This window comes from Pongo abelii, chromosome 13 (assembly GCF_028885655.2).
Source record: "Pongo abelii isolate AG06213 chromosome 13, NHGRI_mPonAbe1-v2.0_pri, whole genome shotgun sequence".
NCBI lineage: Eukaryota > Metazoa > Chordata > Mammalia > Primates > Hominidae > Pongo > Pongo abelii.
Genome location: NC_071998.2, coordinates 112,739,844 through 112,753,304, shown reverse-complemented (window position 1 = coordinate 112,753,304; position 13,461 = coordinate 112,739,844). Strand labels below are relative to the sequence as shown.

At 46.8% G+C, this 13,461-nt stretch overlaps 1 pseudogene across 1 annotated transcript in view; it reads left to right on the top strand.

Moving 5' to 3' along the window:
• The first annotated feature begins 1,753 nt into the window (after nucleotides 1-1,753).
• The window catches only part of GGTA1 (glycoprotein alpha-galactosyltransferase 1 (inactive)), a 32,897-nt pseudogene continuing 21,189 nt past the window's right edge, over nucleotides 1,754-13,461 (top strand). Inside the window, 2 exon segments of the transcript NR_132144.2 lie at nucleotides 1,754-1,871; nucleotides 13,112-13,200. The product of NR_132144.2 is annotated as a glycoprotein alpha-galactosyltransferase 1 (inactive) (transcript).

The window sequence follows — 13,461 nt, the reverse complement described above, 5'->3', positions numbered from 1 at the left end:
TCAGCTCTCTGCAAGCTCTGCCTCCCGGGTTCACACCATTCTCCTGCCTCAGCCTCCCTAGTTGCTGGGACTACAGGCACCTGCCACCACGCCCGGCTAATTTTTTGTATTTTTAGTAGAGACGGGATTTCACCGTGTTAGCCAGGATGATCTCGATCTCCTGACCTTGTGATCCACCCGCCTCGGCCTCCCAAAGTGCTGGGATTACAGGCCTGAGCCACTGCACCTGGCCAACTATGAATATTCTAATGCATGTGTCTTGGTGAACATCCACACACTTTCTTTTGGGTGTGGAACTGGGAGCAGAACAACAGGATAGGCAGGTGGGCATCAGTTTGGCTTAAATAGCCACAGGAAGGATTTAAGCAAGGTATTAGGAAGACTTCTGGACCCTAAAGGTTGTGGCCAACTAACTCATCCCCTTAAGAGGCAGAAGCTGTGAAATTTCCTTCTGGGGAACGGGAGGAAGAGGCTTGATTAGGCACTACTGAGCGACGGGGGGCCAGTCCTTGATTCCTTCCTGACTGGCTTTGGTCCCCTGTCTTTAGTCTGGGGTTTCTAGACTGTACTCCCTGGAGGTGTCTCAGCCACGTGGGAGAATGAGGAAGGGGCTTTAAGCGTCATTTCCCTGCTTTAGCCAAAGGACTCCGTGTGCTCTGTTTCAGGTTGTGGGGGTTCTGAGAATATTTTGTTTGCTTTTTGAAAAAGTTTTAGCTGTTTCGACGTTTGAAAATCTGCTGCCCTCCGGGCATGGTGGCTCACACCTGTAATCCCAGCACTTTGGGAGGCTGAGGCAGGCGGACCACGAGGTCAAGAGATCGAGACCATCCTGGCCAACGTGGTGAAACCCCGTCTCTACTAAAAATACAAAAAAATTAGCTGGGCGTGGTGGCACGTGCCTGTAGTCTCAGCCACTCAGGAGGCTGAGGCAGGAGAATCACTTGAACCCGGGAGGCGGAGCTTGCAGTGAGCTGAGATCGCACCACTGCACTCCGCCCTGGGCGACAGAGTGAGACTCCATCTCAAAAAAAAAAAAAGAAAAGAAAAGAAAAAAAGAAAGAAAGAAAATCCATTGCCCCTAGGTCCCTTCCAGCTGCAAGATTCTATTTTGGGAGCAGGAGGTGGGTATGGGAAGGGTTAAGCATTATTCAGCCGAAGAGCGGAGTTGAGCCTCAGTAACCTTTTAAAGTTCTTGTAGTGTGCTTTCTGCTGTGGGAGATCCCGTAACATTCTATAAAAATGTAGTGTTCAAACCAAACAGCGACTTCTGAAGCCTAAAAGATGCAGAGGAAGGACTTAACTTTAAGGAACATTTAGGTAGAATTTCCACCAGTCTTGAGGACTCTCAAGTTAGCCCTTTATCCACTCCTCTCTGGTGTGTGTGTGTTTGTGTGTGTTTTAATGTCTCCATTGGCTGGTCCTAGGAGCAGTCACTTGAAGTTGTTTGGGGTCCAGAATGGTTTCCATTTTTATCCAAGAGTGTGTGATGTGGGCCCCCTGGGTGTCCCTCTCAAGGGTGGATGGTGGCCTTTCCTCCTCCCATACTAGGCCCAGTTTGGACCATGGTTTTGCTTGGCAAGGAGGCTGGGCCGCTCATGGATCCAGAGAGGAACCTTTCTGCCTTGGCACACAGCTCTGAGTCAACAGGCCTGATAAACAGCTCGTTTCCCAAAGGCCTACAAGGAACAAAGCCCCTGGCTGCTGAGGGCTCTGTCTACTCCCCATCTCCTGAAACAGCTGTTTATTCTTTTGACAGGAGTTGAAACCAGCACCTTCCCTTTCTCTGAGTCCTGCCTCCTTCTGCAGAAGGGAGCTCAAAAGAACTTTGTTGTTTTGCCTTTTACTCTGGGGTGAAAGCGGCAGACGATGAGGTACGTGAGATGGTGAAATGATTTGCTTCTGCCTTGCTGGGGTCACGGGTGGATCCCCCTAAACTCTCGGTGGCCCCCTCAGTAGTTTTGGAAGAGGACCAAGTCCTTGTCTCTCCAGCAGTGGATCTGGAAGCAGGATGCCGGCTCAGGGACTTCACTGTAAGTTCAGCTTTATTTTGCTCCCCTGGCAGGACCTCACAGGGCTGCAGCCAAGCTGCAGTCTGGAGTTTTTCCTGAAGGATTTAAGGTGTTAATGCAGGAGCAGGGGGCAAGTCTTGGGGCCCAGGGGTGAAGTTATGGATGGAGGCAGAGCCCTCTCAGGATTGTGTAGCATCTTTCATTTATCTTACTTTGGTTCTCTGGGAAAAAGCCTTGCAGTGATTTCTAGACCAGGCAGCAAGGAAAATCTGGCTGGATCCAGTCTTTAGATTTCCCAAAGGGGATTCAAGAGAAAGCACTGTAAGATATACTTCAGAGAACAGGTTGTTCCATCTGAGATGGCTGGAGCGACAGTGGGCCGTGTATTTAGTCTGAGACCTGTCGCTTATTTTCTTGTGTCTGTTTACTCTGACCTTTATAATGAAAAACATAACCGGAGACAAGCTTCCATGCACTTCCCCTGCTTCCCCGTGAATTGTACCACGGAAGCATTTCCTTGTAAGACCCACCAGCTCACTGAGGTTTTAGGATAATAAGGCACTCTTCCTCCTTACACCCAGCACCATCCCTATGCCAAGGGCTGGGCCTGGGAGGCAGGCATTTTAAATCTGGCACCAAGACTTCTGGGCATGCCCAGTGATCTCCGGCAAGCTATGTCCCTTTGTTAAAGCTCAGTTTCCTCAGCTAAAAAAGCCACACTAAGGCCACCGCACTGACCATTGTGAGGAATAAACAAGATGCTGTGAGTGAGGACACCCCATACCAGGCACACAGAAGGTGCCTGGAAATGCTAGGAGAGTTGAGCTGATGCTCGCCAGCTGGTCCAAGGAAGAGCTGGCCCCACAGCGATTAACCCATGCAGAAGCCTTCATGTTTCCTAGAGCAAAAGAGTGGTTAAAAGAGACGGCACTAGAGCCTGGCTCCCTGGATTTGAACTCCAACTCCACCACCTTGTGCTATGTGACACTAAGCAAGTTACTTCACCTTTCTGAGCCTCTGTTTTCATATCTGTAAAATGCAGATAATAATAGAGTAACTTCACTGGGTTGTCATGGGGCTTAACTGAGAGACTCCTGAAAAGGGGTTTAGCCCAGGGCCTGGCCTGGCCTGGCTCGATTGCGGAAAATGCAGGGCTTGAAGCTGATTCCATTTGCGGAGCCCTCTTTAAGAAAAAGAATGGGCCGGGTGCAGTGGCTCATGCCTGTAATCCCAAGACTTTGGGAGGCTGAGGCGGGCGGATCACGAGGTCAGGAAATTGAGACCATCCTGGCTAACATGGTGAAACCCCGTCACTACTAAAAATGAAAAAAAAATTAGCCAGGTATGGTGGCGGGTGCCTGTAGTCCCAGCTACTCGGGAGGCTGAGGCAGGAAAAAGGCATGAACCTGGGAGGTGGAGCTTGCTGTGAGCCAGGATCGTGCCACTGCACTCCAGCCTGGGTGACAGAGTGAGACTCCGTCTCAAAAAAAAAAAAAAAAAAAAAAAGCAAGGTTGCAAATGCAATGTTAGGTATGGAAGTAAATATCTGGAATATGAGAAGTGATATCACAACAAATAACAAAGACTGACAAACATTCCAAATATAACAAAATCCAGAAAACAACGACATAAGAAAATGATGTAAAAATAATACAAAGATGATTAGTATTACTTAACTGTCTGATACACCTGTCATGTTTGGGCTACATACTCTTTGACTGCCCCATTATCTGACAACAGTTTTCTAGAATCATTTCCAATAAAAGAGAAAAGACAGATAAATCAGTTTTGCCCGTGGCATGGTTAATCAATGGGTGATTTTTATTACTGAGAGTTTAGAGGAATTTATTTTAGCTTCCCAATTTGTTATTGGCGATGCCACATCTCTAAGTCTTTTGACAGTTTCTCAGGTGGCTCCAGCCAGATCATGAGAAAACTCAGCCCTGGATCCTTGCAAGGCACAGTGAGGCAGCCAAACCTGGGTGGAGCACGAGGTGGCTGTGAGACCTGGATCATAGTGACCCCTGAGCAGGGAGCAGAGAGAGCAGTGTGTAGTTCATCTCCTTCTTCTTGAGGCCAAAGGAGGAGGGGCCCAGGTGCTCAACAGGGTCCACCTGGGACAGGTTGTTCCTGGGACCTAGGTGGGTGTGCAGGTAATGGGTCAGCACCCCAGCTCAGCCTGCAGCCCCTGGACAGGCACTGAGGCTAGAGAGTGACTCTCCCAGGCAGGGCAGCACTCTTTACCTCTGGGAAGCATTTGGGGCTTTCTTATGCTCACCCTAATGGGAAATCAGGCCCAGTCTTGCAAGGGGGCCCATGCATGTGAGGACCCTGACACTTAAGCTTCATTAGTTCGTGGTAAGTCAGCCTCTGCACTCAGTGCATATTGGTTGGTGGTTCCTATGCATGATCTGAGCCAAAAGGCTGAGAAGTGATAGCTGATGAATCCTATCATTTGATCATCACACCTAGGAGCCCGTGTAGGTCACTGCAGCAGGGTGAGCTCTATATGGCTAAAAGAACTGCCCTCTTAAAAAATGAGGTTCCAGCCCTGAGGATGATTTCTCATGCACGTCCTGGGTCCATCAGGGAAGCTTACTGGGGAATCTTAGCTCCAAAGGACTTGTTTCTGGGCCAAGGAGTCTGAGACTAAAGAAACTCATGATGCCAGTTTAGAAAGCTGGCCCTGTGTTGGTGCTGGGGCTGACCTGCAGGACTATGACAAGGCTGCGGACAGGGGTGGGGCAGGGGTGGAGTAGGGAGGTGGGGTGGGGTGCAAATGGAGGTGCAGCTGGTCTGGTCAGAGCTGTGTTCCCGGGATAGAGTGGGGCGTGGAACTGACTTTACCACAACATGCAATTGGCGGGTGGACTCGCCCCTGACTCTTCTGAGAGATGCTGCCCATCAAGATTCCCCTCTCAGATGAACTCACAGCCCTGCTTTCACACCAAGCTCTGAGCCATGCATTTCTGAATCTCTCCCATTAAAAAGCATCATCATTATTATAGGTACTGTGTGTGGGGCATTAACAGACCATGGGCACAGTATACTTTCAAGAACCCTTTGAGGAGGGTGTTAGAATCTCCATTTCGTATATGTAAACAGAGGCTCAGAGAGTTAAAGTAACTTGCCCAAGGTGTACATCTAGGACTCTGCTGATTTAAGAGTCTTTGCACTTAGCCTAATTTTTACCTAGAATACTGGAGCTGAACACTCTCCTTTATAATCAAGGATATGGAGGACTAAAGACTAGAGTCTTGTCCAAGGTCATTAACACCCAGTTAATTACTGCACCCTTACCTATTTTCCTTCTCTTTGCAACACTGTCACTACCTGATATTATATATCCTGTTGAGTCTCTTGACTCCCATTGGAACCGAAGCTCTATGATAATCTTGTTCACTAAAGCAGCTCCAGTTCCAAAAACCATCTGGTGCACAGTAGCCTAGTCCATGTTTGTTAATGAATCCATGGCAGAGCAGAACTGGAGTGCCTCAGAACTCTCCTTACTCATTTGTTCACCCCAAACACTTGTGTTACAGGAAGGGGGTCTGGATCCAGACCCCAAGAAAGGGTTCTGGATCTCACTCAAGAAAGAATTGAGGGCGAATCTGTAAAGTGAAAGCAAGTTTATTAGGAAAGTAGAGGAATAAAAGAATGGCTGCTCCATAGGCAGAGCAGTCCCAAGAGCTGCTGGTTGCCCATTTTTATGGTTATTTCTTGATGACATGCTAAACAAGGGGTGGATTATTCATGGCTCCCCTTTTTAGACCACCTAGGGTAACTTCCTGACATTGCCATGGTATTTGTAAACTGTCATGGCACTGGTGGGAGTGTGGCAGTGAGGATGACCAGAGGTCACTCTCATCGCCATCTTGGTTTTGGTGGGTTTCAGCCGGTTTCTTTACTGCAAACTTTTTTACCAGCATGGTCTTTATGACGTGTATATTGTGCTGATTTCCAGTTTCATCCTGTGACTTAGAATGCCTTAACCGTCTGGGAATGCAGCCCGGTGGGTCTCAGACTTATTTTACCCAGCTCCCATTCAAGATGGAGTTGCTGTGGTTCAAACGGCTCTGACACTTGGGATGCTCCTACTGGGAGCCAGGGCCTGTGCCAGTCTGGACCCATCACAATAGCCTGAAAGTGATTAAGGCTCAAGCGGAGGACAGGTGGGCTCTAGGGGCCTGATGTAGGAATCTCAGGCGGGGAGGAGAATTCTTTAGCCTGCAGAGAGGTGGAGCCTGCGGAGAAGGCTTGGTTTCTCCTGCCACCACTTTCACCCTGCCGGATTCCTGCTGTCTGAGATAATGGCTTTTCGATGGCCTCTGAGTGCATGGCATTCAGCTGAGAGGTTCACCTTTTCCCCTGGTGCGAGATGGAGAAGATAGGATCTGCTAGAATTCCTTTCAGAGTGGAATTCTGTTTGGAAGGAATACCTTGACTTTGCCCAGTTGGGGTGGAAATGTGAGATTCTCAGAGGGTGTGTGTGTTGTTCTGTGTGAGAAGGATTGGAGGTGGGTGGTAGGGAAGAATTCATTTATGGGCCATATGGAAAAGTCTGTCTGACACTCCAGGGAAACAGAAGCAGAAGAGGAGGGTGAGGGTAGAGTGAGGAAGGTGGAGAAATGACAGGCTGTACAACGTGACCCTGCCTTGCAAAATGCCTCTATATTTTTAGCATAATCTGCACACGTTCCAGGAATGGGGGTGAGAGTGCTTGCATTTGGGAAGCAGTGCAGGCGCTGAGTTCTGGTTAACTGAGTTCTACAAATGGTCTGGGGCCATAGGATGGATTCAGAGAGAAAGTACAAGAGTATTAAAGCAGAGGGTCTGAGAGATGGCAGGAGGGCTCTGGACCATTGCAGGCTGTACAACTGGGGCTGGCCAAGTTCACCCAGTCCTCTGAGGGGTGGGACCCAGGGGACATCAGGGTTCCACTCTCCCACTTAAGACAGGGTGTTAATACTTGTCAGGTCCTAATTCTGTGCTCCACCCCTTGAAAGGAGAATTTTAGAACTTTTCTTTTCTTTCTTTCTTTCCTTTCTTTCTTTTCTTTCTTTCTTTCTTTCTTTCTTTCTTTCTGTCTTTCTTTCTTTCTTTCTCTCTCTCTCTTTCTCTCTTTCTCTCTTTCTTTCTTGCAGGATCTCACTCTGTCGCCCAGGCTGGAGTGGCTTGATCACGGCTCACTGTAGCCTGGACCTTCCCAGGCTCTGGTAATCCTCCTACCTCAGCTTCCCCAATAGCTGGGACTACAGGTATGCACCATCACACCCAGCTACTTTTTGTAGAGAGCGGGTTTCCCCATGTTGCCCAGGCTGGTCTCGAACTCCTGGGCTCATGCAATCCGCCTATCTTGGCCTCCCAAAGTGCTGGGATTACAAGCATGAGCTACTGTGCCTGGCCCAAACCCATGTTTCTTACTGGTGGGTAGGACAGTGAACCACCAGTCTTCAGAATTACACAGTTGAAAATTCAGAGAGACAAACATACAAGGGAAGAACTTTTAGACCACATTGGCTGCCAAATGCCTCATTTTTTTGTCCAGACAGAAAAATAAGAATGTTTTAAAAGACCCATTGGCCACCCTGCCAACCTTTCCTCCCTGGAGGCTTGGATTCCAGATTCCAGGAAGCATGTCACCGCCTATTTGTAGTGCTTTGCTGAAGGATGCAAAATTGGCTCATTTGGACGGCTTCCAATTGTAAGTCTTTTTTTTTTTTTTTTTTTGAGATGGAGTCTTGCTCTGTCACCTAGGCTGGAGTGCAGTGGCATGATCTTGGCTCACCGCAGCCTCTGCCTCCCGGGTTCAAGTGATACTCCTGCCTCAGTCTCCCAAATAGCTGGTATTAAAGACACATGCCGCAACACCCAGCTAATTTTTGTATTTTTAGTAGAGATGGGGTTTTGCCATGTTGGCCAGGCTGGTCTCGAACTCCCACCCACCTCAGCCTCCCAAAGTGCTGAGATTACAGGCGTGAGCCACTGCACCCGGCCATCCAATTGTAAGTCTTAAACAAGAGTAACGATTGACCACAGCAAAAAAGCAGGCAGATTCAAGCCATAGATGAGCTCCAGAAAGAAGTGGGCTTCAAGGGTTGCTTCTGATGCTAATTTTTGGAATAAAAAAAAAATCATAAACACCTGTGTATTTGGAGCGGGGATTTGGAGGTACGTCTGATTTGGGCTATCCCTGATGTAAGCACCAATGTTTCCAACCGCGAGAGTTTTCACCTTTCTCTGCCTAACGTTGCTTACAATTTGCATTTGATCCTCAGCAGGTGGGGTTGGCAAGGCTTGGGACACACAGCCAGCCTCTCTGTTGCCTCCTCGGCACACACAGGGGTTGTAGCAGCGCCTGGGGCTTGATCAAAGAGAATCAAAGTCACATCCCACTTCTGAGGCATCCTTAATCAGGCTACGACACAGAACAGATGGGTAAACCTTTAGAGTCCTTCATTTGCATTTATTTGCACTTCATTGTATAACATGTTCTTATTCCAAATCCCTCCTTTCTTTCCTTCAAATCTGTTTTGAGCACTTGCTAAGTATCAGGCACTGTGCTATCTCATTGCATCCTCCCAACAGCCTGTTTCATGGATATCAGTAATAAGAACTAGTGGACTTTTTTTTTCTTCTGCATTTATACTATGCCAGGCACAGTGCTAAATATTTTTTGGACAACATTATCTCTTGTAATCATCACTATTAATTTAGTGTGATCCAGTAGAGGTCCACAATCTCTTACCTGAAACCCTGGGGCCAGATGTGTTGGAATTCAGAATTTTTTGGACATGGATTATGTATCATATATAACTTTCCTGGTGCAGCAGCACCACATAATAAAATACATCAATATTTATGCAAAGAAATGTTTAAACAGTCTCACTCAGTGGGATAAAGATTATAAATGGCCTTATGTCAGTTAGGGCCTTGATGCCAATTGAATTACAAAAAGGTGTTTGGTTTTCAGAGCTTTCTGGAGTTGTGGATGAGGGCCACTGCTCAGGGTTTCCCAGCTTCATTTGTCAAAGTTGAGACTCACATCCCCACATCACTCCAAAGCCTGTGGCTACCACTATCCCCACTTCTCTGGAAGTGAGGACATCGGCACAGAGAGGTGGCCACAGCCTTAGGTTTTTGCACCCGAAACCAAGACTTTTCCAGCACTCAGTGCTAGTGCTTCAGATGCAGACTCTAGTGGCTTTTCTCAGCAGTGGGGGATGAGTTGCCTGCAGCCATCTGCCTTTTCTGACTTTGCCACAGGCCTGGGGCTGTATGTGCTGGCTCATATGGTACTTAGAGGGAAGAGGCCTGAGACTGAGCTTTACCCAGCAAACTCGTCATCTCAGGGTCTCTGGAATACTGCCCATCACGGTTGTATGGAAAGCTGGAAGTTGGGTTATAACATTGAATTCAGCCCGGCTTTTTTGTTTCCAAACAGAGCTCACTTTCTGAAGATCCCATTCTTTCTCTTCTTTAACTGGATTTCATAGTAAAGCGTTTGTAAGATATGAGATCTGAGTCTGGAATCATCTAAGAAATCTCTTTGAAAAGAATTGGAAAATGACCTGTGTCCAGAGGACAAATTTAAGTATCATTCTTATTTTATTTCATTCACTCAGCAAACATTAATGGAGTGCCTCGTGTGCTCTATGTGAGGCACTGGGGATTCAGGGTTGAATAAAACACACCTCCTGCCCTCAGGAAGCTCACAGACTAACTGATACCGGAGGCAGAGCCACCTCCAAAAACAACATGTACAGCAATGTGAATAGAGACAGGGGGAGCCCAAGAAGAGAAGGGGGACTCAGCTGCTGGGTGGGCAGGGGTGGGATGTGGTTTCACAAAGCAATGACATTTGGTGTGTGGCTGGCCACTGTCTCCTCTTAGCTTCCAGAGGTCCACAGTCTTGGTTTTCTTCCTCTCTCCTGGGCTTCTTCTCAATCCTACTTCAAAATGTTGACATTTTCAGGCTTCAGCCCAGGGCCAGCTTCTTTCCTTTTCCTCTCTCTACATTCTCTCACAAGGTAACCTTGTAACCGCCCAAGGGGTTCACCTTGCCCGCTGCCTAGACAGAGCTGATTTATCAAGACAGGGGAATTGCAAAAGAGAAAAGAGTAATTCACACAGAGCCACCTGTGCAGGAGACCGAAGTTTTATTATTACTCAAATCAGTCTCCCCAAAAGTCTTATGACCTCCAGAATAATGGCTGGTAATATTTAGAATTCCAGCCCCTCTCATTCTAACTTGGTGGCTGGTGACCTTTCATTCATTTTACAAGAACAGTTTAGCTTTTGGGAAGGGCTATTATTTAAACTATAAACTAAATTCCTTCCCAAGGCTAGTTAAGCCTATGCCCGGGAATGGATGACAGGTTAGAGGTTAGAAGCAAGAAGGAATTGGTTAGGTCTGATGTCTTTCACTGTCATAATTTATTTAGTTATAATTTTGCAAAGACATTTATAGCCTCCTTCATTTCCTTCACATTAACTACCTTCCATATGTGAACAGCTCTTCCAACTGCATGTCTAGCCCACATCTCTGTTGAACTTCAGACTTGAATGTCCATTTGCCTCTTGTCGTCTCCATTTAGGAGTGTAGAAACCTCAAAATTAACATGTCCAAGTGGGAACTCATGATTCTTATCCCTCAAACCGATTCATCTTCCATCCAGCCCATCTCAGAAAATGCTACAATTGTCCACCTGACTGCTTAGACAGAAAACTTGCTTCTTTCCTCTCCTTTGTCCCTGACACCTACATGACCAGCCAAATCCTATCAATTCTCTTGCCAAGGTATATTTTGATTAATCTACCACTTTCCATCTCTCTACCTCCTTTTTAACACAGGCCACTGTTCTGTATTCTTTTATGTGATGGTCAGTCCAGTGTGATCACAAGAGGAGACACAGGAAAGGCTCAGGAAAAAACAATGTTTATTATGCTCATGGGTCCAAATAAGTAGGCACAGCACACCACATGGGACCACGTGGGAAAGACACGAGGGTGGTCAGGAGACAGAAGACAGGGAGCAAGGGGAAGACTGAGGCCAGAGCCCTTATTAGGGTTTCCATGGGAAAGACAGTGCCGGGTGAACAGTCTAGGATGGACTAGTTTGAGTAATTTCAGAGGGCTTTAAGCTCTAGGGATGGCCCCTAGTTGTCCGGTACCTGGCCCTGATGGGATGCTTAAGGCCAAGTCATATTGCCTCCTGGGGTGTGCAGGGCAGGTGAAGATCTACAGCTTAGGATTGGTTCATTTTTATATCAAAGGCATGCTTCTAGCTGAGCCCTGGCTATCTCTAAGAACTGGCTAGTCATCGAAGAGGACATTATCTCCTCAGCCAGAGAGGTTTTTGAAGATGTGAAAACATCATAACATATAGCCAAGAAAAAAACATGTATGCAATACAGCCACCCCTTCGTTTTGGCCATCAGAGTAGTCTGCCACCTCACTCTCCATGCTGCTGTCAGCTCTGATCCACCCTCCCCACCCCAGCACACAGGCAGGCATCTCTGCATGAAGTTAAATCTGGTTATTCTCTGGCTTCCGAGGTGCTTGTGGCTCCTTTCCCTCCCTCCCATGCCTTTCAAGGTCCATTTGCCCTGTCCGCCATCCTGTTGCCAACTAGCACCCCTCCTTGGATCCAGCCATGCTGAGGTGAGAGTATTTTTCTTCTTTAATGCTGTCTGTTTAAATACAAGAAGTTTTTTCACCTGTCAGCCTGTCACATATGCTGTTCCCAAAATAGTTTCATTCCTTCTTATGGTGCTTTTCATCCTTTTCCATCCCTCTTCATCCCTTGGGACTCGACTTTACTTTTACCTACACAGTGAGCCTTCCCTGATCACCCACATTAAAGTACTTCCTGGCCTGTTATTCTTCACACAGCACCCCTGCTTTTTTAAGTAGTTTCACGCAGCGATCAGGGAATATCTATGCACCTGCTGTGCACCATTTTTTTTGCTTGCCTGTGAGTGTGATGGGGTTACGCTGGGGGTAGCTGGGAAGTAGATGAGGCCTAGCTTGTAAACCCAGGGTCATTTTCTCCTCTGAGCAAGGGAATGTGTTATCAGTATACCAAGGGCATGGAGGTTGGGGATGGGGTGGCTCCTCACAGTCACGAGATAAAAGGTGGGGCGATCAGACTTGGGAGGCAACTGGAGTCCCTGGCAACCATGTACAGCTACTTCCGTTGTCTCCTACATCCATGGCAGATATGGATACCTCCCCTCTGAGCCCCAGTGTGGCCTTAGCACCCTTGCCAATGCAGGCAGCCTCCTCTATTAACCAAACTGGCCTGATCTGCCGCTGCAGGTCTATGCAATTTAAGGTAGAACAGACTCCTCAGCTCTAGTTAGATCATCCTAAATGTATCCTTTTAGAAAGAATTAGGTGGGCATGTAAATTAGTTCAACCATTGTGGAAGACAGTGTGGCGATTCCTCAAGGATCTAGAACCAGAAATACCAGTTGACTTAGCAATCCTATTACTGGGTGTATACCTAAAGGATTATAAATCATTCTACTGTAAAGATACATGCACACCTATGTTTATTGCAGCAGTATTCACTATAGCAACGACTTGAAATCAACCCAAATGCCCATCAATGATAGATTGGATAAAGAAAATGTGGCACATATATACACCATAGAATACTATGCAGCCATAAAAAAGGATGAGTTCATGTCCTTTGCTGGGACATGGATGAAGCTGGAAACCATCATTCTCAGCAAACTAACACAAGAACAGAAAACCAAACACCGCATGTTCTCACTTATAAGTGGGAGTTGAACAATGAGAACACATGGACACAGGGAGGGGAACATCACACACTGGGGCCTGTCAGGGGATGGGGGGCTAGGGGAGGGATATCATTAGGAGAAATACCTAATGTAGATGATGGGTTGCTGGGTGCACCACCATGGCACATGTATACCTATGTAACAAACCTGCACGTTCTGCACATGTATCCCAGAACTTAAAGTATAATAGTAATTTTAAAAAAGAATTAGGTAAAAGCATTTTTTAAAAACCGCATCTTGAAGTTCATTGATTTAATCTGTTCTTTTTTTTTCTCCCCTCTTCTTTTTTCCTAGGAGAAAATAATGAATGTCAAAGGAAAAGTAATTCTGTCAATGCTGGTTGTCTCAACTGTGATCGTTGTGTTTTGGGAATATATCAACAGGTAATTACGAAACATGATGAAGTGATGTGGATGAAAATACTGCTTTGATTCTATCCTACTAGTATCATCCAAGTTGCCAGGTTGAATTGAAATTAGGATTAACTAAAACCATAAATAAGGGATTCCACCCTTCCTGAATCCCTAAGCCCTGGACTGTCTTTAAAATCATTAGCTCTCCCAGGTGACTTCTGGCTAACTACTTATCTTCCTTCCTGCCTTGTTCCTAATATCATAATTTCTGTAACAGTAGGCTAGATCCAG